Source organism: Lepidochelys kempii, chromosome 2 (assembly GCF_965140285.1).
Source record: "Lepidochelys kempii isolate rLepKem1 chromosome 2, rLepKem1.hap1, whole genome shotgun sequence".
NCBI classification, from domain to species: Eukaryota; Metazoa; Chordata; order Testudines; family Cheloniidae; genus Lepidochelys; species Lepidochelys kempii.
This window is the reverse complement of record NC_136381.1, coordinates 37,929,612-37,957,550: the sequence shown is the minus strand read 5'-3', so window position 1 is coordinate 37,957,550 and position 27,939 is coordinate 37,929,612. Positions and strand designations below refer to the sequence as shown.

General features: G+C 42.0%; 1 protein-coding gene across 2 annotated transcripts in view; it reads right to left on the bottom strand.

Annotated features, from left to right (window-relative positions):
• The window catches only part of NCALD (neurocalcin delta), an 86,797-nt gene extending 59,608 nt beyond the window's left edge, over positions 1–27,189 (bottom strand). The window contains exons 1-2 of one of the 2 annotated variants that reach the window (XM_073330416.2): positions 26,791–27,189; positions 7,733–7,857 (exon numbers count right to left, since the gene is read on the bottom strand). The gene's annotated coding sequence lies outside the window, so the exon portion shown is untranslated. The remainder of the gene's footprint in view (positions 1–7,732; positions 7,858–26,790) is intronic. The other variant, XM_073330415.2, reaches the window with a different exon arrangement.
• Positions 27,190–27,939: the final 750 nt, after the last annotated feature.

The following is a 27,939-nucleotide window of genomic DNA, read 5'->3' as shown; positions in this document are numbered from 1 at the left end:
TTTTTATTTTTTTTGGTGCAGCACTCAGCAACTCCCGATCTTGTTGTAGAGAGATGAAAAATTAAGAGACGTTCTTTGTAATAAGGGACTGTTGGCAACCCTACACCTGACCCCCTTGGCTTGAGAGCCCACGGCACTGTGTCCACACTTATTTTTGGTGCAGTAGCTTGAGCCCCACTAGCATGAGTCTTGCTACCCAGAGCATCACTCCCCGCTGCAAGGTAGACATACCCTACAGGTCCTACCCAAGACTGGGGCCTCCTTGTGCTGGGCACTAAAGAAACACATAGTAAGAGACAGTCCCTGCTGTAAAGACCTTCCCTCTGGGAGGGAAAACAGGGGCACAAAGAGGTCTAATGATTTGCTCAAAGTCATGCAGCAGGTCAGAGATGGAGACTAGAGCTAGAACTTACTCCTCTGACTGCCAGTCCCAGAATCCTATTTATTAGTCCATGCTACTGTTTCTCTTTTGATTACTTCTCTCAAAAGCTGTATAATTTTATTTTGTGTTCCCCACCTCCATTTCCCTCTGTATGCATTTGTCCTAAAAGAATTATCTTCCCATATCTGTTGCTAGGAAAATGATAAACAGTAAAAATATATATTTTTTTTAACTGAAAAGGTTTTAGAAGTGTCAACTGCAATTTGGTGGATTGAATAAGAATAGCATAATTATACATCTGTTCTCTTACTCCTATTAATGAATGTAAAATAACTGGAAAATTCTGAAGGCTGTCGTCATGGTAACAGACAAACTAGCCTAGTAAAAAAGGAAAAATCTGCAGTTATAATTCAAGGTAAAAATCTTATCTCTTTACCAGAGCTGAAAAATATCAAAGATTTAATGCATGCTCTTGTCCTTCTATTATAATCTCTTTTAAAACATACGATGCATGGTTATTGGGAGAAGGCAACATTTTCCACACAACAGTCTCTCTCAAAGGCTGCTCTAACTAATGGGAAATTGTAGTCTTTCTGATATCATATTGTGGAAACTGTAAAGGCTGACTTTGAAAATAGTAATGTGGTTTCACTGACCAGATCCTCATCCGATGTAAAGTGATGTAGCTTCCTTTAAGTCAATGGAGTTGTACAGTTTACACCAACTGAGGATCTAGTGTGATAGGCATAAAATTGCATTGCCAGGCATATCAACATAGTCTATATCCAGAATTCCTTACTCCAACAAAGGGAGTACTAATAGAAATCCTTACTTTTGATGACACCATTCAGAAAATCACTGGAAAACTTTGTAATAAATAGTGGAAAGTTCCCCCCCCCCCAACTATACTCCTCACCTCCAAGACATCTGAGCTGTCCCCCTTGGCTTCTGCTATACCACCCAAGATTACGCATCAGATATTCTAATCTGAAGTGTAAATTGCCATACATGCAGCATGCCGATCATGCACAACTGGAGAGGAAAAGGATCATTAGTAAAATCCATGTTATCAGTTAGAATAAAAGTTGTAACAGAGTGGCAAGACGGCCTCTGGCAGTAGGTGACTATAAAAACCTGGTGCTCACAAAACAATTGGGATCAGGACTCAAGTAAGTGAAAAAATACTTACAGACAAAAGACTGTTGAAATGGACTGCACTGAGGGGAAGCGCGTAGGCTAGCAATGAACCTCAGCCTGCTCAGGTATTGTACCAAACCATAGTCCATTAAGAAACCTCTCTCCATATTAACTGGCAAACACGGTGCATATAAATCATAATATCCATAATTCCACCGAGAGACAAGGTTGAAAGTATGCTTCCACAGAGTCCAGCTAATATCCAACCCCAATATTATACTTTCTTTACCAAACATACCTTTCCAAATCCCAAATGGTAGAAGGTCTAGGAATAAACAGGTAAGGGGAAACAAGGGGAGCTGGGGGGCTGGTTACTTAAAGATAAACCTCAGCTCATACTCCTGAACTTTTTGAGAACATGGTCTGAGGTTTGTATGTGCAACCTAGTTAAACCCCAACCTACGTCTGATCAGGTCAGGGGCTTGCCTCCATCTTAGGCTCAAGCAAACAGGTCAGACAAGTTGCTAGATAGGCAGGAATGACAGTCAGTAAGAGTGTGACATTTTGGGGTTCAACCTAGACAGTAGGGGCTGTGTCACTGCCTGCCCTGCAACATTGCGTGCCTTAAATGACATGCTTCTGTGCTCACTGCCCTGATGCCAATAGCCAGCATCCAGGTCACACCCTGGCTTTCACCAAAGAGTTACTTTTTGCAAAGTGAGGCCAGAACCCTCCAAGTCCCGAATTTCCCCAAAATCATCTGCAAATGTGACAATCTGCTGAGGTTCCCAGAATTGAGAGTTATTATATTACCACCTCAGCCTCAGCAAGTGAGAGTTTTTCTTCTGATAAGCTGTGTGACAACACCTTGACAAACCAACTCATCTGTTTTGCCAGCAAATTCTTCAGGATTCTGCCAGGCAAAACTTTGCCATGCAGGCTACAAAAACAGTGAACCCCAACTCCTAAGTTTCCCAGAGATGTCTTCCTGCAGCATCCAGCCCTCTGCTAGAACAGTCACAGAAGTTATTGGGTTTGTTGTCCCCTTAAAGAGGATGCTCAGGTTTGATAAACACTGCAATTTTAATCACAGCACTGCACTGGTTTATAATAAAAGTAAAACAAGTTTATTAAACAAAAAATCATAGGTTTAAGTAATACCAAGTATGAAGAATAAAGACAGGAAGGGTTACAAAGCAAACAGAAGTAAAAATATCCTTCTAAAATAAAAACTTAATTTCAGCAAGTTACACTCTTTGATTAAGCAGGTTTCTCACCTAAACTCAGTTCCCAGAGATTTCAACCCCGAAGGACCCATTTTTTCCTCAGATTACAAGAGCTCTGGCTGTGTCCAGTGGTGGATAACTTAAATGTCTTTTTGCCCCACCCTTACCACTCCAAAATTCGCTTTCTCTGTTTCAGGAGGCAGGAAGGCTTCTTACTGTTCTTCCCTTTTTATGGACATCCTATCTCCCTGCTGATTCATATGTAAATAGAGCTTCCATTGTTTTGATTTCACACTGCTTAATTTACACTGGGGACAGGTAGACAGCTGCTTTCCCTCCTGTCTGGGAGCAAACTGGTTTCTCCCTGTGTTTGGTCATAAGCTTTAAACCATAATATCCATAATTCCACATATAGTATTAATGCAGACATTTCACAATTATGTTAATCACCAGTGTCTCACCAGCATTCATAAAAGACCTTTCTTTTAAATACAGTAATACTGTATACAATCAGTTGATACAACTGCTTATCATTTGAGGTTCAGACCCCCTGTCTTTACAGTTAAGAGGCGCTCTCCCCCACTTGCTAGTTTGATGGCTTTGTTGACCTTTTATGTAAATGTATCTTCCCTGTCTCTGCCTGATGACCAGGCTGGTCAGACAAGCAAATACACATTCCGTTGTCTAAGGCAGTGGGTGTCAAATGCATTTGATCATGCTTCCTTCTTTGCATCTGTAGTAGTATACGCCTCACCTCTTTGGGTGCCTGGCCAGTAGCTGCCACCACTCTCCAGCCACCCAGCTCTGAATGTGCACAGCAAGTTCTTCCCCCACACTAAAGGTCCTTCTCTCCCCATCCCCCCCGAATACATTCTGCACCCCCCAGAAGGGTGTGCCCCAGTTTGAGAACCTCTAGTCTAAGGCAGACTGTGCTTATGCTCTGCTTGCCAAACACATTTTAAGAACATAATTCTAGCACATATTTATAACTCTTTGTACTCACCCTCTACAGACCTTATGCAATAATATTAATGATCACTGAGTTATTCGTTTTCCAATGCTATATTACATGCCACCTTTTGGGTATATATCATGACAACAGTGCATTAGGTATAGTGAGTATGGCAGGCCTGACAAGAGTCGCTAACACAGAATTGTTGCCAATGGGCCTTTGTATCACAAAAAGTTTTAAGCTTCTTTTGATTTCCCCATGGACTGTGATGAGTTAGGCATGCTCAGACAGTATACACAAGCGTAATTCATTGGGATTCTGATGACAATTAAATCATGAGCTTTATTTGGTATGGTGGGGGAGGAAGAGAAAACGGGAGCTTCTTCTCTTGGAGTTTTTCGTGTCAATAAGACTCCAATTAGCACTTTTTAATGTGCAGTTATATGTACACTGGACATTTGATCTTGTATAAAGAAAGCACAAACAAACAAATCATCTCATATATAGTGATTATAGTTTAGAACCAGTGTCAGAATAGTACCTACAAGGCACATTACTAAAGTCTAGAATATAAATATTACCTTTTAAAATGTAAAGCCAGTCAGTTGGAGGGAAGGGAAAGTTCATCTTAGCCTGCAACCAACCCAAATGTGGCCAAAACAGATAGAACCACAAGCACCAACTTCACCTGGAGGCCATGCCTACCAGCACTTCCCTAATAGCCTGGCCAGATAAAGAGCTTAATGTATTTAAAGTTACAAATGGAAAACTAGGCCAATTTACCATACAAGACAGTCTAATCATAGGTGAAAATAAACCAGCTGTTAAGACCTGCAGATGTCTTTGTGAAAGACAGTGGCCGAATAAACTAGGAAGGAGGGAAATTTTTTAAGCCACAGAATATATATTAGATGGGTCGGAGTCTGAAATTACATATCCTACCCCCTTTCCACAACAACCCTATATACATCTAGCCACTTCCTTTTCCATGACGTGTGTCACTGGTTCCATTCCCCCACCCCTCTACTTGTGAGGCTCTGCTGAGGACAAGCAAGGGCAGCCTCTCTGCTGAGCTCTAGGCTGCTGCGTCTCAATTTGCAACTCCCAGCACGTTGGGGCTTTCCTGTCAATTGCACCCCAAATGCAGAGCAGATCTCCAAAGCCCCAGAACAGAGAAGATTTAGATTTGCTTATATTGATTGCTCTGAAGCTTCAGATGTATCCTTGATGTAGCCAATCAGAATTGGATACCACTGTGCCATGAACATTAGCTCACAAGAATGACAAGGGACAAATCGGGAGGGTGGAAGGTGTACTGGGATACAATATAAAAGCAAAGTGAATATTGTATCCCAGTATGACAATAGGCATGGTTAGTCTTGGTTAGTTCCAATAGCTGTTCCTTTTTTACCCCAAAACAAGCAACATTCAGGGAGTGGGAGAAGGATATGATTTGCACAATATTTAGACCTATTAGTTTTGCAAATACACATTATAGATACACTTTTAATGTACAGCAAGTACACACAACAGCCCCTCACCCTGGATTGCAAATAAAGTGAAGTGGGGAATTCACAGAGTTCTGGGAGTGCTGTAATCAGGGATTGCTCAGAGGCTTTGCAAGATTTGTTGCGTTCTTTGGATATTCAAACACACAAGAAAGGGGAGCTCAATGGGAGCTGGTGGTTGGGCATGGTAGAGGAAGGGGAAAGGAAAGGCAAATGGATGGAAAGGGCAGGAGTAGGGGTGACTTTTTCTGAACCTGAAACAATATTTCATTTTGGTTCAATGGGTGTACAAAGGTCTGGGGTGGTTTTTACTTTGCTCAAACCATTTCTCCCATCCCTACTTTGTATTTACTTTCACATTAGGGCTGTGAAAAGTTTGAACAGATGTTCAGATGCAGGCAGAGGGAAGTTTTAGTGCTGCTCTATTTACTTCCTCTTGCAAGATCTGCTTACATTTGCCTGTGTCGTGAAGAGGAGAACATCTAGCAGCTTAACAGCTACCTGGGGGAGATCTTAATTTACTGTTCGTCTGAAACATTATGAATTAAGAAAGGAATGTATCGTGCCATGAAACCTCACTTGACTGGAGCTTGTATGTTTCTCAAAATTAGGTCAGCAAATTTATTGGTAAGTAGCTTAATCTCCTAGCACATTAACTATGCATATGATGGACTGAAATCTGAACTCATTCTGTCAATGAAGTGACTTTTTGAATCTTGATTTTGCCAGATACAGAGCACATCAACACAAAGACCAAGTTCTAAGAAGTTCCACTCTCATGTCAAAACCCCAAAATTCCAGGCTTGATTCTTCCCTGTATCTGAGCTTCGCTCAGCACAAGGAAGGGAAGGAGGGATCTTCAAGAACTGTCTACAGCTCTGGTTCTGCACCAGCCCAGCCCCAATCTCAGTGACATGGAGCTATAAAGACTAGGGGCTTCTCTAACTGATGCCACTGATATAAAGTCCATTGAGGACCTCACTTCAGTGGTGGAGTGAAGCTCAATTACACACTGTCCACCAACCTCCTTACATCAGGAGTGGAGGGGTGGCTGGCGCAGGGGCTGCCTCCTCTGGGTTTATGCTTGCAGGGAGTTCCCAACATGAGGGGAATCCTCAGTTATTCGTTTACAGCCATAATCCAACCCCTTGTGCTGCCTGAACAGAGCAACAGGGCCAAGTATAGGAGAGGATATGCTGGCTCAGTCTAAAGCTGGGACCTGCAACATTACAAGGATTATACAGTCCAAGACTCAACAGCCCCTCCTTCCTCTATTTGCGACTGGACAAGACACACTCAGTTTTCAGGCTCTTGTGATCCATCCATGTCCGCCAAAGCCCTCCAAAATAAAGAAGGAAGGAAGCCAGCTTTTTGTGGGGAGTGGGGTTGTGTTACAAGTTTAATGTAAGAAATAGCAGAAAAATCATTTTACTATTATGACCTATAGGTCTCAAGTCCCTCCCCATAGGAGCAGCCATGCTCCAACCCTCTACCTAGCAGCCTGCTGACAACAGCTCATCTGAGACCCACAAAGCCCAGCCCCACAGTGAGGCTCCTCCCTTGAGGTATGACTGGCAGAGTCCCAGAGTGGCTGATTGGCCCACTGGCCCTACTTAAACTAGCAGCAGGAACAGGAAACTCCTGAATCATTGGGTTCCATCCTGGTCTGGACTGCGTGCCTTGTGCTACCTATTTACCCACTCCTGCTTCCCTGGCTTGATTTTCTGGCATCTGACTTGTGGTTCCGAACCTTCAGTTTGGCTCCTGCCTCTGAACCCCAGATATCCTGACCTGGCCTGACTCTGGTTCCCAACTCGTGGTTCTGATTTACAGTTGGTGTCCTGCTTCTGACCTCCAGGATTCCTTGCCAGCTGACTCTTGAGTCCTATCTTGAGGACTGTGGATTCTGGCTCTGACTACTAGATCTGGCCACCAATGACCTGGCCATGACATTTAGGAACATACAGGACTAGTGAAGGACAACAACCATGTTTCGTTTCTGCTTTGCAGTTCAACAAGGTCTCCGCACCATAGTCCAGAGCATGAAAGAATTTTCACTCCTATATCCACATTCTCAAAACACTGACCCTGAATAATGAGTTTAGTAATCTGAATCTAGAATTTAGTTTTAAACCACCCACTGACATAAGAATGTACGTAGAGCAAAATCCACATCATCTAACACCCAATCTATATCTCCACAATTCACAAGTTTTGTTTAAGCAACGTCCCACATTGAAGTTGTAGAGATGTTGCCGGTCAGAAGTGAAGTGTCTTGGCAGAACTACCTGATATGGAAACCTCAATAGACCCTGCTTGTAATAAGCTTCAAATTAGTGCAGTGGCCCTTCACTTTATTAGCTATAATAAAAACATTTAGGTACATTTAAAAAAAAAACAAATCAAACAAAACCAAAGTGTAAATCTGAAGTCAATAATTCCCATAGGTGGTGTAGGTTGGGGACTGAGTTTGATAAATGCCTCCTTTTCGAGGCCATGAAGTAGCATTTTCAAAAACAGCTGGTACCTTGAAAAAGAAGGAGCTATCCAAACTGTCCAGTTCTTACTGCATCCAGTGCAGAAAATGTTATCAATATTCACTCCAAAGCCAGTAATGTAAAGGGACTGTATTTATCGGATCTCAACCTTCATCTGTAGTAGATAACATTTGATAGTTACAAATCAATACTCCGTTGCATCAAAAGTGTAAAACAGTGTTGTGTAAGAGGATGATCACATACCGTAACAAATTGGATAGGTCAAAAGAGTCAGTAAGCTATGTCAGTTCAAGCATTAGAGAGCATTAGAAGCAACAATACAATTAGTGCAAAATTTAATTGAAATTAGGATTTAAAGGTAATCTTAATAAAAAAACATAGCCAATAGAATTTAACCTTAAAACCAAGAGACTTTGCTTAGTACGTTGTTCAAATCTGTTAAACAGTATGTTTTCTCTATAAGTGAAATCATTTATCTAATTTTCCACTCAGTACCCACAGGACATATAGCATTAATCCAGGGGCAATTCACTCTTCATATAAAAATCTGTCTTTGTAAAAAATGTTTTATTTACCTGCTCTATGGAATGCAGTAAGAATACTTTGTATTTAAGCAACTTAGCATTTTCATCTGAAGATCTCAGAGCACTCTATAGCAATTGGTAAGTGTTATCCCTATTGCAGAGGTGAAGACAATGAAAACAGAGATTAAGTATGGGGTTTTCAAAAAGCACCCAATTTTCAAAGTCAATAGAACCTGTGCTCCTAAATCATTTTGGCTCCGATTTTCAAAGATGTTCATTCCCCAATAGGGGCAGATCAACACCTAAAAAGAAAAGCAAAAGCTCATGCTCAAATAAATTGGTTAGTCTCTAAGGTGCCACAAGTACTCCTTTTCTTTTTGCGAATACAGACTAACACGGCTGTTACTCTGAAACAGATCAACACCTAGTAAGATTTTCAGTCTGCACCATTAGGTGCCTAAAAAAAACACATATGAAAGTGAGGTCTTCAGGCAGTTTTGAAAATCTCACATCGAGCGATTGCCCAAGGCCGCAGCAAAGAGCAGTAGAGTCAGGCCTACAACCTGCATCTCCTTACTCCCCTGTCTATGCTCTAACTCGAAGACCAAGCTGCTGCCTAGCTTGCTGTTTGTGGGCCAGATTCTGCTGTCACCAACCAGTGAATCCTCGCTTTCTTTACATTTAGAAAAAAAAATGATCCTCAGATAATTAATATTTGAAAAGTGCTTTGTAGATGGTAGTAATAAGTAAATAGCAGAGCAGTCCACATGCAGCACTTTAGTAGAAGAGCAAAAATTTTTACCTTTCCATGAGCCTTCTCACTCCCAGTATCCCTCAAACAATGTGAATGCTAATTTTAATCAGGAGAGCCATGGTTATAAATCATTAAAAATTCTTCAGATGCTGCTGCATATAGTATATATGTCCAGCTGAGATCTATAGCAATCATGTGATTACAAATAGTTAGAGGTTAACCTGTTTGAAGGGTTGCCATTGGTCAAAATAATGCAGGGCAGAACAAGGCTGGGAGGGAGTCATAGCTCCAGGAGGCAACCTTGGATTGAGCTTCTTGTTCTGCCCTCTAAAATTCCCTGTCCTGGATTTGAAATATCAGCACACCATGATGAGCTAGCAAGTGCTACCAATGTATCTCATTGTGTTTCTTTTAAGTGGAACACACTCCAGAAGTGTTCAAATGAAAAGAGATTTGCTCAGTGATGAGCTGCCAAAATCTTAACGAGTTCCCTCCTCACCCCACGAGGGGGTTGTTGCCCACCCCTACGCCCCGGACCGCTGCCCCATCCACCCCCTCCCATCCTCTGACTGCCCCCAGAACCGGGCAGGAGGGTCTCATGGGCCACTGTAGTGGGTGCCCACCCCGCCCTGCCCCGCCGAGTCAGAGGCACCTGCCAGAGGGCGAGGTGGGGAGTCCCGGAGGTGCTTACCTGGGGCAGCTCCCAGGAAGCATCCGGCAGGTCCCTCTGGCTTCTAGGGGTGGGGAAGGGTAGCTAGGGGGGAGCAGCCTCTCCCCCACTGATCACATCAAAAGTGGCGCCTTAGGTGCTCTGCACCCACCAAATTTTCTCCTTGGGTGCTCCAGGGCTGGAGCACCCATAGAGTCGGCGCCTAAGGCGCCACTTTTGGTCGGTTAAATTTAGAAGCCCTTTTAGAACCGGTTGTCCCTCGTGGAACCACCAGTTCTAAAAGGGCTTCTAAATTTAACAACCGGTTCTAGCGAACTGGGTGCGAACCGGCTCCAGCTCACCACTGGATTTGCTGCTTTCTTACTGGGACATGGGAGCAAAGCCTAATAAAATGAAACTGTCTTCTTCAAAACAAGAGTGATAGATATATTACCCATCAGCTGAATTCACTGCCCACAGTTTGGCTATATTATGAATATCTTTCAGGGCAGGAACAAAAAAAGTGTTGATTCTTATCTGTTCAGTCAGAGCTGTTATCAGAAAACCTAAATGAAATAATCTGATGCCAATTTCTCTCAGGGGAAGTGTAATTTGATTATCCAGTTTTCCCATTAGAAACCCTAAACCCAATTAGTTTATGGGAGCATGTTTTCTGGAGAAGGTCTATGTTGTTAAAACTTGTACAATAGATCTTGCTGTTTACTTAAGAGTAAACTGATGATCTTTGGATGTTAGATACAGTGCCTTAAAATGAAATGCAATAAAGGTTTCCACAGTGCATTGCAATTTTCTTAACAAATTAAACCAATTTAAACCAGTCTTCTATTGACAATTTTTCCTTGCAGTGGGGGAAAATAATGTATTCTTTTCTATTTTTAAAAGAAATAATGTATTTTACAGACATGACAAGCCATCCAATTACCCAGAGCTTGTCAAGGCTAATACATTCAGGAATAAGCATGTCAGACAACAGTATCGTTTTGAATCCTTTTGTGCTAGACACCTGTGGAAATTCTAAATATCTGCCTACATGGCAGTTATTATTAAGCTTTCCAGAAAAGGGATAAAAACTTTTCCTAATCTAATCTTCACAATAACAGAGAAAAGCATGCTACTATTTGTTTACATGAACAAATTTAGCAGCGCCTGTGAAGTCTTGAACAAAATTACCCATCAGCAAAATCTGATAACCAACTTAATTAGTAAGGAATAGTGAATTATGTGCAGTTGAGCAATGGCAATTTGGAGAACACTGATAGCTTAATAGAACAATCTTAGCAAAATGCAAAGGCTAAAGAACAATCAGTACAAACACTGATGAAATATAAGGCCAGTTGAATAGTGTTTATTACCAAATTTATCAGCTGTCTTATTATGCAATAAAGGAGCACTATTACACGTTGTCCAGTTTCCTTGGATTTCACTCAGACACATCAGCCCTTCACCACAGACAGCAGTTTGTGTTGTGTGAAAGATATTTAATCACTGTGGAAAAAGTGACAGACTTACTTCCAAGAAGTCCCCTAAATTAGTTAGAGGAATGCAGAACACTGCAGTTTCTGTTTTCAGGTGGAGGTTTTGAACCTTTTCATTTTCATGGGTTCATGTCCCTGGTTTTGGTTTCAACAAACCCAAAGACTCTCAAAAATGTAGCTCAACCAAAATCACTGACTTTCACAAGACTTTGATGTAAGACCATGAATAAAAACAAGGAGCACCAATACAGGGCTTTCCACGCAACAAAACTGAAAGCACTTGATAAGTTATCTTCACTTCACTATAAAGGCTACAGAGCAGGGGTGGCCAACCTGAGTCTGAGAAGGAGCCACAATTTGCCAATGTACATTGCCAAAGATCCACAGTAATACGTCAGCAGCCCCGCCATCAAAGCCCACCCCCCCCATACCTCCCACCCACTGGCAGCCCCACTGATCAATGCCTCCTCCTCCCTCCCCCACCACCCGATCAGTTGTTTTGTGGTGTGCAGGAGGATGGGGGGGAGGGGAGGAGCGAGGGCACTGCAGGGGAGGGGGAGGGGGCAGGAAGGGGTGGAGTGAGGGCAGGGCCTGTGGCAGAGCCAGGAGTTGAGCAGTGAGCAGCCCGCCCCCTGGCACATTGGAAAGTTGGTGCCTGTAGGTACAGCCCTGGAGTTGGTGCCTATACAAGGAGCCGCATATTAACTTCTGAAGAGCCGCATGTGGTTCCGGAGCCACAGGTTGGCCATGCCTGCTATAGAGGTTAACTCACTGGCCTAAGATCAAAAAGGAAGTCAGGGTAAGAGGTGGGACTAGAACCCAAACCTGAAGACACCTAGTCTAACATCCTAGCCACCAACCCACACCACCTCTCCTGAATGCACCCTCTTCATGCACCTTAACAAACCTTTTAATGACTCTGATCCAAGTTTCCAGTTTGCAACAAAGCCTAAAACCAGGCCAGTATTGTGACTTGTAGGATTAATGACATGCCCGCTGTAAAGGAGGCTGCCACACCTTTAGGATGGGAGGGGCACGTCACTGAAGGAGGGTTGATTTTACTGGGAAATTTGAGGGAAGGAAAAAATGGTCCATCTCAGTTCCATGTCAAATGTGGAATATAATAATGGAATCAAGCAGTCTTAAAAAGAGTTCTGCAAGGAACAGCAATAAGTAAGTGCTCCCCACACAAGACTCTCCTTAGAGCTACGTTCAATTTAAGTTAAATCCCAATACTGAAAACATAAGGGTTGAGTTCAATAAACCAGGAGCAATGAGTGTAAACTGCAACCAGAACTCTTTTCTTTTTCCTCAGTCAATGCCATAAGAGAGCATCTTGACATTACCGCATAGCATCCCTCCCTGGACTGAAATACAAACACTGTAAAGCATTGCGAAGACACAGCCATTATCATGTACTGCACGGTGTCAAGCTGTTGTCTGACATTAAGCCAATTTTTCATGTGATACAGTACAGACCTGTTGACCCATAGCAGGAAGATGTCAAAAAGTGTGTCCTTTCTCTTATACCTTTTTCTTTTTTCAAAAGAATTGTTGTCCTGTCAATCTATAATTGAGATGATTAATATGGACAAAAGCCAGATACTCATTCTAGAGAGATTACAAAAAACAAAACAAAATGAGAGTTTTGTACACGTCTGCACGCTTTCACATATTTATAACTATTAAAATGGATACCCAATAAACAAGAAAACCCTAAAACTGAGTGAAACCTGTATATCAAACCATCATCAAAGTGGATAAACCTATTCTGCACAAGCTTAGGTCAATGGCATACATGATACTATCCCTCTACTAATATATCTGCTGAGACCACTGTCTATCATGATGACCAATATTGTCTCATTGTTTCCTTGAATTCCCCCATTTGTCTTTATCCATCTGATGTCTCTTGTCTTATACTTCAAGTGTAAGCTTTCATCTTTTTGTTCTGTGTTTGTACAGTGCCTACCACAAGGAGGTCCTGGTCTATGACTAGGATAGGGCTCCTAGATGCTATGATAATACAAATTATAAACGATAATAAGAGAGCCAACTCATTTACAGAATAACTATCCTGAAATATCTGTGTTTAGTCATTCCGTGGTTTGTTGCTATTTTTCCTAATCATGTCATATTCATCACATTTTTCACTTAATCCACATTTTAAAAGGTTCATCACTGTATTTCTGGTGACTTGAACTGCTCTCTTTCAGGCTTGCCTTGGCTATCTATACTCAAGTAGGAGGAAGTGGCAGATTTGCTGCACAGTAGCCACTGTAAGGGATTGGACCCACCTGACTGCTGAGTTTCAGAAAGACTTGTAGTTTCTCTGAGGTTTCCCATTTTGCTGGAAGAGAGGCCCTCGAGTCTGGGGAGAATAGTCTTAGGAGCAGTCAGGTAGTCTTTCAAATGGACAAACAAGTAGAGGCCCATATTATCAAACCCAAGATCTAGAGGATCGTGACTTTGGTGATGAAGCTTTATCCTCCCCTATTTTAACTCTATATCAGTGTGGAAATGGAATCATATTATTACTTTTGATGCCTAAAGTCACTTTAGCGGGCATGATTTTTGAGAAGAGCTCGTATTCTGTTCCTGTTGTGAATAGTGGTGGTACTGGTGGTGGCGTTTTGGAGTACTCTGAAGTTACCAGCAATCAGGACTGAAAAAATCCTAGGGCTAAATTCCCTTCTCCCCTTTAGAAAGAGAAAAACAGAAAAACCCAGCAGCAAAACACATGAAAAGGGTGGAAATTGGCCACAATTTATTCTCTTCTGGGAGGAGGGAATGCCTTGGGGCCTGTACAAGCCAACCCTGGCTGGTGCTGGCCAGGAAAGAGGCATGGCTAAGGGATGTTCAGATTCAACACATCACCACATCAGCCTGTAATGGCAGAGGTCCTCACAGAGCCTTCATCAAGAATCTCTCTGACAGAAGCATTGAGGGAGAGTAGGCTGGGGTGCCACTCCCTGCCCTTCCACTCAGTGAATCCTCCCCTCCAGGGCAGGGGGCCATGCTGTTACACAGGGGTGTCAGTTATACCTCTTTTTGTCAGCTGCAGTCAATCTGAGCCCAAACCTGGGCTTGGTTTGCCAGTTGTATGGGTAATTCCACAGTGGCATATGGTGGGGTGAGTGATGGTGATGGGGTGGCCTGTCTAATCTACCAAAGCATCACATTCAGCAGGAATCTGTTGTTGTTTTTAATCCAAGGGTACAGCTATGCTGCAGACTGAGGTGTGACTGTGTGGTACTGTAAACACACCTGAGCTTTGATCAGGTTAGCTTGAACAACAATAGCAGTACAGCTGCTGCAGCCTGGGCTATACAAGCCCACTCTGGGTCCTGGGTATGCACTGGAGGGCTAGCCTGTGGCTTGACTGCTGTTGTTATTTGAGCTAGCTAGATCAAAGCTAGCTCAGGTGTGTCTACACCTGCTGTAGTAACACTGTGGGGTAGACATACCCTAAGTGATAAGTGAATCAACACTTCTAGGACAGCAAGGAAGTAACAAAGGGAGATCCTTTATACAGGAGGATGGGAAGCCATTGCTATGGTATTAGTTTTTTCATCTTTGGATCATCTCTGCATTTCCTTGGCCTCCCTCCAGTATAGATGGCTAGCAAATATGGCTAGGTCTCCTCCTATCCATGACACACACACCCACTCTAGGGGCTAATGGATGGGTGGCATACACTGGCTCTATGCCATCTGGCCCTTTTCCTTTATAATGGGAAATCCCAGCTGTCCTCTTGGGTCAGCTTTAAGAGGTATAAAGGAGATACAGTGAGAACTGAAGATAGGGTTCAGTAAAATTAACTCAGCAAGGGCTGTCTGCCTGCCTCCACGGTTATGTTTCTTTGCCATTATTTCTCCACACAAAAACCCTTTCTGTCCCTAATTGTTGCATGCCATCAAGAAGCAATGATTCTAGTCAACTGCAAACACAAAGGTGCCCTCCAGGAGATATACATGATCCTGCAACGAAGCCTCACACTATGTACAGTAAACACATCTTTTTTGTAGCTAGAAACCATTCATACATGTTAAAGGTTCAATTTTTTAAAAAGTTACTTACATCTATATTACATCATTTTATGGAGTTAGAGCAATTGTAGCTGTGCATGCAAAATATCAATATAGCCATGGAACTGTAGACTCGGGGAATGAGCAAAGCTTTTGACACTGTCTCCCACAGTATTCTTGCCAGCAAGTTAAAGAAGTATGGGCTGGATGAATGGACTATAAGGTAGATAGAAAGCTGGCTAGATTGTCGGGCTCAACGAGTAGTGATCAATGGCTCCATGTCTAGTTGGCAGCCGGTATCAAGTGGAGTGCCCCAAGGGTCGGTCCTCGGGCCGGTTTTGTTTAATATCTTCATAAATGATCTGGAGGATGGTGTGGATTGCACCCTCAGCAAGTTTGCAGATGACACTAAACTGAGAGGAGAGGTAGATACGCTGGAGGGTAGGGATACAGAGGGCCCTAGACAAATTAGAGGATTGGGCCAAAAGAAATCTCATAAGGTTCAACAAGGACAAGTGCAGAGTCCTGCACTTAGGACAGAAGAATCCCATGCACCGCTACAGACTAGAGACCGAATGGCTCGGCAGCAGTTCTGCAGAAAAGGACCTAGGGGTTACAGTGGATGAGAAGCTGGATATGAGTCAACAGTGTGCCCTTGTTGCCAAGAAGGCCAATGGCATTTTGGGATGTATATGTAGGGGCATAGCCAGCATATCGAGGGACGTGATCGTTCCCCTCTATTCGACATTGGTGAGGCCTCATCTGGAGTACTGTGTCCAGTTTTGGACCCCACACTACAAGAAGGATGTGGAAAAACTGGAAAACGTCCAGCGGAGGGCAACAAAAATGATTAGGGGACTAGAACACATGACTTATGAGGAGAGGCTGAGGGAACTGGGATTGTTTAGTCTGCAGAAGAGAAGAATGAGGGGGGATTTGATAGCTGCTTTCAACTACCTGAAAGGGGGTTCCAAAGAGGATGGATCTAGACTGTTCTCAGTGGTAGCAGATTACAGAACAAGGAGTAATGGTCTCAAGTTGCAGTGGGGGAGGTTTAGGTTGGATATTAGGAAAAACTTTTTCACTAGGAGGGTGGTGAAACACCGGAATGTGTTACCTAGGGAGGTGGTGGAATCTCCTTCCTTAGATATTTTTAAGGTCAGGCTTGACAAAGCCCTGGCTGGGATGATTTAGTTGGGGATTGGTCCTGCTTTGAGCAGGGGGTTGGACTAGATGACCTCCTGAGGTCCCTTCCAACCCTGATATTCTATGATTCTATGAACTATCAAGCTAATTCTGGGGATATGAAAGTTATTATATCACCCAATACTGCGAATGGGCAGTTGTTTTATCATCTCCAATTAAACTAAAATGACAGAATTTTAGTGCAGAATGTGCCCTCACACTGACACACCAGACATACAGCTGTCCAATTTGGCTATGTGTTCCCCTCTTCTTCAAGTTCAAGCAATTCCTTCTGTTAAAAATGTTATTCCGGGCAAGAAATGAGTAATGGGAAAAATACTGTAAAAGCACAGGAGAACTAAGTGAACAAAAGGAATAAATGCCAGTCTGGAAAATGCTGTAACTCTTTACAACGTTAACAATAAATCTCTTACCATTTTGCTGCTGCTCCTCCTCTCCAGCGACTGTGGAACCAGCACACTGCTCAAGTTTGCAAAGTTTCTACTGAAATCACAATGGACCATTGTGCTGAAAAGCGTACCAAGAACAATGTGCATTTTACCTTACGTACCTGGCATGTTTGAAGCTGTAACGTGACAATTAATTACACACTAAAATTTGCTTTTCAGTGAGATCTTTAGAATAATGTAAAGCAGAGTTTTCCCACAAAGACTTCAGTGTTTAATGAAGGGCTGACCAAATGCTGAGCAAACAGCCACACACATCAGCAACTCTTCTATCACCGTCCTTTAAAAATAACTTTGTTTTTTAATTAACATGGTTTGCTCAAACAAACATTCACATACATTATACGGGCATGTTGAGAGGTGGACAACACCACTACAGGCCAACTCACAGTCATTGGTCTTGACTGGACGGCAAAGGAAAGTTTTCTTTTCTGTGTACAGATGGCACTTAGTCCAGCAAAATCTGCAGAATTCACATAACTGTCCTTTAACTCTCACCTCCATTTACCACCAATATTCCCAAGCATTTTGCAAGTTTTTTCTTTTTAATACACATACAACACTGGTAAATCCCCCCGCGTCGGGAACAAGACATTGGGGCACACATCAAGCTCACTATCCATTCCAATAGTAGCTAAGGAGGATGTTAAACAGTAGCTCCTAAAGTTCGACATTTTTAAAATCAGCAGATCTGAGTAACTTGCATTCAAGAATTTTTTTAAAAGACGGCTGAGGCGTTCACTAGACCATTAATGCTAATTTTCAATAATTCTTGGAACACTGGAAGAAAGCTAATTCTGTGCCAATATTTAAAAGGGATAAAACAGGACAACCTAGTTAATTATAGGCTCATCTGCCTGACACTGATCCCGGGCAAAATAATGGAGCAGCTGACATGGGACTCAAAGAATTGAAGGAGGGTAATATAATTAATGCCAATCAACATGGGTTTATGGAAAACAGATCTGCTCAAAATAAACTGATTAGGATATTACAAAATTTGATTGATAAAGGTAATAGTGTTGATGTACTATTTTTAAACCTCTGTAAGGCATTTGACTTGGTACCACAAAATATTATGATTTAAAAAAATGAGAACAGTACAAAATCAACACGGCACACATATGGATTAAAAACTGGCTAGCTGACAGGTCTTAAAACATTACTGTAAACAGGGAATCATCTTCAAGCAGGTGTGTATCTAGTGGGATCCTGCCAGGATCAATTCTTGGCCATGCACTATGGAACATTTATCATCAATGACCTGGCAGAAAACAAAATCACTAATAAAGTTTGTAGATGACATAAAAATTGGGGAAGTGGTAAACAACGAAGGGGACAGGTCACTGACAGAGCTATCTGAATCATTTGGCAAACTGGGAACAAGCAAATGTGTTTTAATACAGCTAACTATAAATATATACATCAGGAACAAACAATGTAGGCCAGACTTGCAGTACAGAGGACTCTATTCTAGGAAGCAGTGACTCTGAAAAAGACTTGGGGGCTCCTGGTGGATAATCAGCTTTTGATACTGTCTGCTGCAAGGACTTTCTGCTGAATGATTTGCTATTCAGCTCAATTATTGGATAATCCAAGAATTGAACAATCCTATCAAATATGTCAGAATTAGAGGGGATGGAACATACAGTGTGCTATGAAACACTACTCACTCTGCCACATAGTTTTGGATTTTCAGATATGAAAGCCCTCCAGCATACCAGAATGAAACAGCAAGTTTTTATAATATTGTGACATTCTTAGCACTTGGCTGAGGTCAGTGGGCATTGAGGGTTCTCAGCACCTCTTAAGATCAGACCTACATGATGACACACAAGCAAGGAGTAGACCAAAGACGGGTTTCAAGATTCATTCCAAGCCAGTTACAATGTCATACTCTGCTCTCATGCACCACAGCCCAGATACACATGGGAAAGTTCTACGAGGATGCAAATGAACCCTTAACTGTCAATACATTAGCAGGGTCCATGTGGGTTTATATATAAACGCACACATAAAACAGTTGTGATTAGAAAACTTGACAGACATATACAGAAGACTGCAGACATCTCTGCTGAATTATAATTGCTTTAATTGGACCTGTGTTTACTAATATGGCAAAGCTAGAGAGAATTCTTCAATCGTGCTACCATTCTATACAAAAGAATAACGCTGTGAAAACAGGCATAAATGAGTTGTAGAAATAAACAGCTTCAAGTTCATTCCCCTCCCGCGGCGTCCCCCATCTTGGAGTTGGCCATCAGGAATATTCATACAACATAAACTCAAACAGAATATTTTGGAATGAAACATTTTCAGGATTGCGTCACAGCTCAAATGACTACGAGTGTGCCTTTAAGTTAGACACTTCAAGTGAGACCTGCCCACTGTGTTTTAGCAACTTTGTAAGAGTTACAAATGAGCCCTCAATTAACTAGGAAAAGCTGCTTCATTCTACTGCCTTCATTGGTTGAGGGAACCCTATGAATGAAGAATCTAGCCGAGATTTATTTTGAAATGTTTCTGCTTTAAAATTCTTTGGAACACAAGTGCTAGCACTTAAATTATCTTATATACTTGTCTAACAAAAGCTCACGGACACTTAATCTTGTGTTCTTTCAAACTCTACTCTTTTATGAGAGCCACCTTGAAGCCCTTAAGAACAAACTCTTGATTCTTCAGCAGCACCTGCTTGTGTTTTTCTTCAGCCCCAGAAAAACTTCTAGCATTTCTATGTTACGTATCTTCGAAAAGACAAACCAATTTTTTAAGCTATTTTTAAAGGTCAGCAAAAGTTACAAATGTTTACTAATTTCAGAAGCCTTTTGTTTTCCGTATTTTTCAAACAGTTTTGTTCTCTACATGGGGTTCAGCAGGCCCATAGCACACCCTAGTAAACACAGCAGGTACAGTTTTCAAAAGTGCCTAAGGCCCACTAAAATTTTACCCAGTGTAACTATGCTGTGATTTAAAAAAATTGAACAGCAGTTACGGACATTTAAAAGCACATACCAAGTAGGCCTAATGACTGTGTCAAAGGTTTTTAACCACAGACTGAATCTGGTTTACTGTTGCCAAGCTCCAGGATTGTCCTGGAGTCTCCAGGAATCAAAGATGTTATGTGATAAAAGCTCCAGGAATACAGCCAATTAAAATTGGCACCCCTATAATTCCATGCATATTCAAAGTGAACTTCTCGATGGGCTGGAATAGTGACAGCTGCTCCTGCTGCATCCCCTATCCAAATCCACATAAATTCAGGCCCAATGAGCGTTCCCGTCTATGCCAGACTAACAGAGTAGACAAAAAGGGGCTGTGCAACCTGCATGCATTCTCAGTCCCCTCTGTGCACCACAATCATGAAGCCTTGACAGCGGGAAGGGTCATTTACCTGTAATGAAAACTCTTTCCCAGTACACACTGTGGTGTATGCTGTGATTACTTATTAAATATAATGAAATAGATCCAGATAATGGTACGTGCACTTCTCTAAATAGTAACCCTGATGCAAATTCTCTCCCCTGTGCCAAGCAGAAGTATATGGACAGTCATGGTGGAAAGGTGTCCCAGGGCTGTCACAGGTGCAGAATCCTATTCCTCAGAACACTCTATAGCTGCACTAGTGTCACCCGTAACCGGGCTCAACACAGGCAAATATAGCAAGTTTGCCCATTATCTGCACTGTCACAGATCCACAGGAACCTTTTCTATTCTTCTGTCCCACCCGTGCCCCATTTTTAAAGCTCCCTCTGGTGGAGGACAGGGAGTTTCTGTGACGCACCGGTGAGTGGTGTGTGCAGAGTGTCTGTGCACTGAATGTGTTCCCCATTTCCTGAACCCCATCCTCTAGGGAGTGAGACTGCTCTGGTTCTGCCGTATACCTAAAGTGGTGGGCAGGATTTGTTCCTTGAAGCACACTCCAAAGGGATGAGCTGAGTAAACTCAGAGGGTATCTATCAACATGAATCCAGATCTAAAGATACCCTGAACCTTTAGTATTTCAAAGATGCATATTTTTCCAGTTAATACTTTTCTAGTATTTCCAGTCAATACCAGCACAATTTTAAAAACAACAAGAAGTTTCAATAACTTCAGGGATTGAAATCAGTGAGACTCACGCAATTACATTGTGAACACGTACTACTAAGTCTTAAACTTCCAGAAGCAAACAACTACTGAATAAAACCTGGAACTCCATCCTTTACTCATCCCACTGAGACCAGATGTTGCTGGGGATTCCTGACATTGGATCATTTTATGGCATTGCCGCTGGGGCAGATTAAAGGCAACGTTTCAGTCCAAGTGACAAGCTTCCTGGCTTTTCTGGGTGTAAGTCAGATTCGTAACGTTATCTCAATGTCATTTTGTGGTTGAAAAATATTCAGTAACTCATAGCAGTGTCACGCTGAAATCCTACAGAACAGGTACTGGGCACTTTTGCTTTAAATGATTAAATGTTTTTGTGGAAGTGAATCTCACCAAAAAATGAAGTTCAGCAGAAAGTCAAAAGGAGAGTTGAGACCACAGAAATTAAAGGAACTCTACAACTATATGTTCATATTTTCCAAATATAGGATTTCACCATCAGCTCCAGTTTTAACAAGAGCAGCTTCTTTTCTGTGCTCCCTTTGGGAAAATGTTGCATTCAGTGATTTGAGCTGCAGTTTCTAATTATATTTTCATACTGTAATGCTGACTGAAATGCAAATTTGATGACAGAACAATTCAATCCTTGTAAAATAATCACAAAATTACTGTTTCTCAAACCTCAACTCTTACTCCCTGCTATTTAAGAATTTAAATTTAACAGCAGTAAGAGTAGAGCCAAAAATACACTATTTTTAACTGTTATCTGACTATAGTTGTCTGCACAGATTTCAGCTTGCTGCAAATGGTTCCTTTTGAAATGTGAATACCAAAAACATTCCAGAGTTTGGCTTTTCTACTTGAACTTGGTACAAATCATGGAGTAATCATTTACTTTGCCTTCCCAATATCATATGCATGGCATCTGGGTTTAGTTAAAAAAGCAACTAGAATCATAGAATCACAGAATATCAGGGTTGGAAGGGACCCCAGAAGGTCATCTAGTCCAACCCCCTGCTCAAAGCAGGACCAATTCCCAGTTAAATCATCCCAGCCAGGGCTTTGTCAAGCCTGACCTTAAAAACCTCTAAGGAAGGAGATTCTACCACCTCCCTAGGTAACGCATTCCAGTGTTTCACCACCCTCTTAGTGAAAAAGTTTTTCCTAATATCCAATCTAAACCTCCCCCACTGCAACTTGAGACCATTACTCCTCGTTCTGTCATCTGCTACCATTGAGAACAGTCTAGAGCCATCCTCTTTGGAACCCCCTTTCAGGTAGTTGAAAGCAGCTATCAAATCCCCCCTCATTCTTCTCTTCTGCAGGCTAAACAATCCCAGCTCCCTCAGCCTCTCCTCATAACTCATGTGTTCCAGTCCCCTAATCATTTTTGTTGCCCTTCGCTGGACTCTCTCCAATTTATCCACATCCTTCTTGAAGTGTGGGGCCCAAAACTGGACACAGTACTCCAGATGAGGCCTCACCAATGTCGAATAGAGGGGAACGATCACGTCCCTCGATCTGCTCGCTATGCCCCTACTTATACATCCCAAAATGCCATTGGCCTTCTTGGCAACAAGGGCACCCTGCTGACTCATATCCAGCTTCTCGTCCACTGTCACCCCTAGGTCCTTTTCCGCAGAACTGCTGCCTAGCCATTCGGTCCCTAGTCTGTAGCTGTGCATTGGGTTCTTCCGTCCTAAGTGCAGGACCCTGCACTTATCCTTATTGAACCTCATCAGATTTCTTTTGGCCCAATCCTCCAATTTGTCTAGGTCTTTCTGTATCCTATCCCTCCCCTCCAGCGTATCTACCACTCCTCCCAGTTTAGTATCATCTGCAAATTTGCTGAGAGTGCAATCCACACCATCCTCCAGATCATTTATGAAGATATTGAACAAAACCGGCCCACTTGATACCGGCTGCCAACTAGATATGGATACTGTTGATTAAAAGGCTAAATCTCCACTAAAAAGAAATGGAGTACTTGTGGCACCTTAGAGACTAATAAATTTATTTGAGCATAAGCTTTCGTGAGCTACAGCTCACTTAAATCTCCATTGTTACTCAGTTGTCACTTTAACTCTTTGTTGTTAATGTGGGTGAGAGATATTATCATGATTTATGCACAGTATGCATCCGATGAAGTGAGCTGTATCTCACGAAAGCTTATGCTCAAATAAATTGGTTAGTCTCTAAGGTGCCACAAGTACTCCTTTTCTTTTTGCGAACACAGACTAACACGGCTGTTACTCTGAAACCTATCACAATTTAGTTACTTTTAACAGGGTTGAAACTAACTTCTGCAAAAAATGTGATTTAAGGGCCTGGTGCTTTACTGGTTTTCCCGTGGTGTGATTCCACTGACTACAACACAGTTACACTGGTTTTACGGTGGTGTAACAGAGTGGAACATTGGGCCCTTAAAATGCAAGCAGAATTGGCACTCTTGAAAGGTTTTCAAATCCATATAAGAAGATTCAGAGTATTGCAAGTAGAAAGCTTTTATTAAAAAAGTGGCTTAGATTGTATTGGCAAGAATTGACTTATCTTTCTAGCCTATTTTTAGATTGTCATTGTCCATCAACTCACACAGCTCAAGGTACAGTCACTAAAACAATAAAGTTATTTCTAGAGTAATGTATCAACAATTTGAGCATGGTGTTTAATTTTACAAGTTGAATCCTGTTTTGCAATGAGCTTTATATTCCATTTTTAGCCAACATCTCCCTTAAGGTGAAGTACTCTGATTCTACAGTAATTACCAATCAGTTCACCCTTCTTTATGGATAAAGAGACAAGACTGTAAAAAGGAATAGTCTCCTGATGTGTGCAAAGGACAGAACACGGAGAAGTGATCTAAATTGTGGGTTCTCAACCACCCTCCTATACAGGAAGGGGAAGCCTGAATATTTTTTCCCCCTGTGGGTATGGTGTATGGGATTATCACATAGATTGAGAAATCAAATTCTAAATTATGCCATCTTGTTAACGTCACAAACACAGAAGATAAATCAAGTGTTAGTCAGAAAAATGCTTCATAACATACAGGATTAACCAGATTTAAAATACTCTGTCCCTGGGAGCTGTGCACAGCATTAGGGACCTTTATCACTAGCCATCTTCCTCATTTCACATGAAGCAAGGATGTGTGCATTTCCCACAGTTTCTGCATTCTGAACTCAAGGTTGGTCTATCAAACAACCAACTTCCTCACTGTTGGATTCTTAATAGTAGATAAAAACAAGGCATTCTTCTGATGTTCATATAAGACCCAATGCTGAGAAGGACTGAGTGTCTTTAGATCCCACTGAAGTCGATGAGAGACAATAGCTCTCATCGCCTTGCAGAGTTGGACAACACTTGGTTCACTCAGTTTAATCAATACTCTTGTATTTCACACCTTCTGTAATAATATTGCTAGAACCATTTTGGTCAAATGGGGAACTGTTTGTCTTCCTTCCACAGATCAATCTAATCCTTTTATTAAGACTTGGTTATTATTGCTAAAGTAAAACATATCTTTAAAAGATGGAATTGATGTGCCGTTAATTAAAATAATTTTAAAATAGATCCATGAATAATTCATGTGGCAACCACCATATGAATTATTTCCCACTAAGCAGGCATTTATAATGATATTAAGCACAATATAATCTATGGGAAATTTTATTCATGCTATAAATTAATGTGATTGTGCCTCTGCACTCATGGTATGGCACTAGTGAAACAATACACAAAGCTTGGTAGATAATAGTTTACATACATGGGACGGATCCTGAAAATGTGAATACAAATAATTTGTTGTCCTACTCAATGCAAGTAAGTAATTGACTGGTGTATATAATTGCTTTCAGATTCTGACCTGGTCACTATAAATGAGTCAACATATATGCCTTTTATTAAATATTTAGGGCTAGATTCTGCCACTACTTGTTGTGTAGTACCTTACTCAATGAATAAATCTCCTTGATTTCAGTGAGCCAGATTTCTGTAATCTCTCTTCATACATGGATATATGGTGAGCAATTACTCATAATAGTAGTCCAAATGGCTCACCTGTGTATGGGGTGCACAGTCTAATGAAACAGGACAACAGGCAGAGTAACTATGCAGTGTGGATAAGAGTGGTATTAGAAAGTCTCCACTCCAAGGACGAACAAACTTTCATGTAAGATTTTAAATGATCATGACGTTAATAAGAATATATTAACCATATAGTATTTCAAAGTAGTTGCAACATTATAGATCTTAATTAAATTTACCTAAATAAAAAAATAGAGTGTACATAAAATCTGATGCTTTACCATTAGGTGAATTTTTTTTTTAAATGTAGTTTAAAAATATAGAATTTTTGCAGAAGATTTAAACTCCAAAGTATAGATTTAATACCAAGTACAACTGTTTTAAGATTTTAGATGCATTTATTTCTGGCGTTCTGTTTAAGCAAATTTATTCTAGACTATTCTTTTCAGAGGTGCTTTCAGTCTTAATATCTATTGGTTCACTTTTAAAAACAATTATTAATGCCACCATACTTGAATATGTATCTGTTTCTTTATAGGTTTCAGAGTAGCAGCCGTGTTAGTCTGTATTCGCAAAAAGAAAAGGAGTACTTGTGGCACCTTAGAGACTAACCAATTTATTTGAGCATAAGCTTTCGTGAGCTACAGCTCACTTCATCAGATGCATCTATATATGTTTCTATATAGTTATCTTTCTTACTGCATTGCATTTTAAATTGTTGCGCAGCTCCTTGAGTGCTTCAGCAGAGGGGCAGGTTTAAAAAAAAATGATCAAAGTTTAAAGGTTTTATTGTTAGCTCGGGAACAGGGAAATGGTGGCACATAGACATGCTAGAATTATCAAATATATTTTTTCCAGGAAAGAACACACACGGCTTCATCTGTGATCTATTCTTAGAATTAATAATATAAATGTACCCACACACTAATGTAGCCAAAGATTTACAACTTTAAGAAGTGATGAATTCTGCTCTTGGTAACAACTTCCTTTCAAGAAACGTAATTTAAAAAAAAAAGTTTCAGGAAAAAAAAAAGCCAATGTAGCATTTTACTTTTCAACTAGTACTGCATTGTTCATCCTACAACTCTTTTTTTTTAAGCTAATCTTTTCTGTTTCTCTTTGTGGGATAAAGAGTGGTTAGAATAGCTCGTGTGTAGGGAAGAAAAGGGGTAGGAGCATACATTACACTTATCTTAGTATCTTGGCATATTTCAGATTATTTCTCAGGAAGCTGTTGACCCATTCCTCCCTAAACATAATACAGTCAATCTATCACATGCCCCACGTCTCTGATAAAAGGCTTTAACATTATATGATTGCAGCATGTGCTAGGAGCATGCATGAACACAGATGATTTAACAGAGAACTTTTGGAGTCTGGTAGAATAATGTTCCTATCAGTGTCTATTGTTGGCTTGTTAAACACATCGGGAATTAAAAAAAGAAAATAGATTCTCAGTTTAATCTGAACAAGACAGCAATTTTAAAACGTTCCAACAATACACAAAACTGTACTGATGCCTAAACCAACAAAATTCCTAACAAAATTATTTTTGTGTAACCAAGACGGAATATTTTGCTGATGTTCCTCTATATTGTTATGTAGTGGTTTAAAGTGTCAAGCAAGAACTACTTACTATATTTTATTTTCCCTTCACGGACCATTAATCCAAATTTAACTTTGCTTTGCTGTCTGCACACAGAATTAGTAGCTGGAAGCTGCTCTGCAGTTGTCTGTAGTTGCTCATCAAGGCAAACTTGCAGCCAAAACAAACCAGCAAAAAAAAAAAAAAACCCCAACCACAACACACTTTAAAATATATATATATATATATTATACAAGCGTGTTGTATAATAATATATATTATAATACCTGATTTTAGAAACGCAAGGCGTTAGTAGTCCATGCCCTGGCAGCCCCTGGGAAACAGCAGCAGCAGCAAGGGGGATAAGTCCAGCATCCACTAGATTCTCACAAGCCTTTGGCTGTGTGGACTAAACCACAGACTCTGCCTCCAGCTGACGTCAAAGTCACTGTCACATGGCCAGATGAAAGCCAAGAGAGCAGTGGTTGTCGTAGCAACCACAGCACGGCTCTGAAATTATTCCAATAGGTCATCTGTCATACTGCGTGCACATTTGAACCATCACGGGCTCCCTGACAACCCGAACACCACGAGCTCGCTTCAGTTCGCTAGGAGGAGGAGTCGTTGCTCGGGGCTGTTTTTGCTCATGTCCCTTTAGGAAAAGGCACTTCAGGGGAAAAAAAAGAATAATAGAAGAAAATAAAGCCCTCCTCCCCAAACTTCGCTTCGATGCCCGTCAGCAGTCCGATGAAAAAAGCCCCGCTCCACCCCCGCCGCCAAGGAACCAGCAGCCGCCCTCACAGCACGTCTGGGCGGCTGGCCTGCAGGCTGCCCTGCACAGTCACCGGCCCGAACAACGCCCGCACCGGGCTTTGCACCACGGGGGTGGGGGTGTGAAACGAACATAGCGGGAAAGCGCACGCGGCGGCGCGGTTACTGACAGCCCCGGCCAGGGCCGGCTCTACCCTTTCTGCCGCCCCAAGCAGCGCGCCGGCTTGCCGCCCCCGCCAGCGGCGGGGGGGAGAGGGAGAGGCTGCCGCAGAAGTGCCGCCGCTGCGGAAACGCCCCCGGGCTCACGGCCGCCCCGTGCACCTGCTTGGAAGGCGGCTGCCTGGAGCCCGCCCTGGCCGCGGCGCTGCCGGGCGTCAGCGGCCTCGGGGAGCCCAGCTCCGCGGTGAAGCGGAACGCGGCCGGCGGAGCCCCGCGCCGAGGCAGACCACGCACGGCAGCGTGGCTAAGCAACATTGTGCGGAGCCTGAACGAGACCAGCTGTAGGACCCCAGCTACGCTCCCCGCTGACATCCGAATGACTTGGGGACCCGCCCCCCCGCCATCCTGCTCCAAGCACATTGTTTAGAGAAAAGAAAGCCTGTATTTTTCCTGCTGCTCTGGATAGATATGTCGTGGGAAGAAAACTGCCAAAAAATAAAATAAAA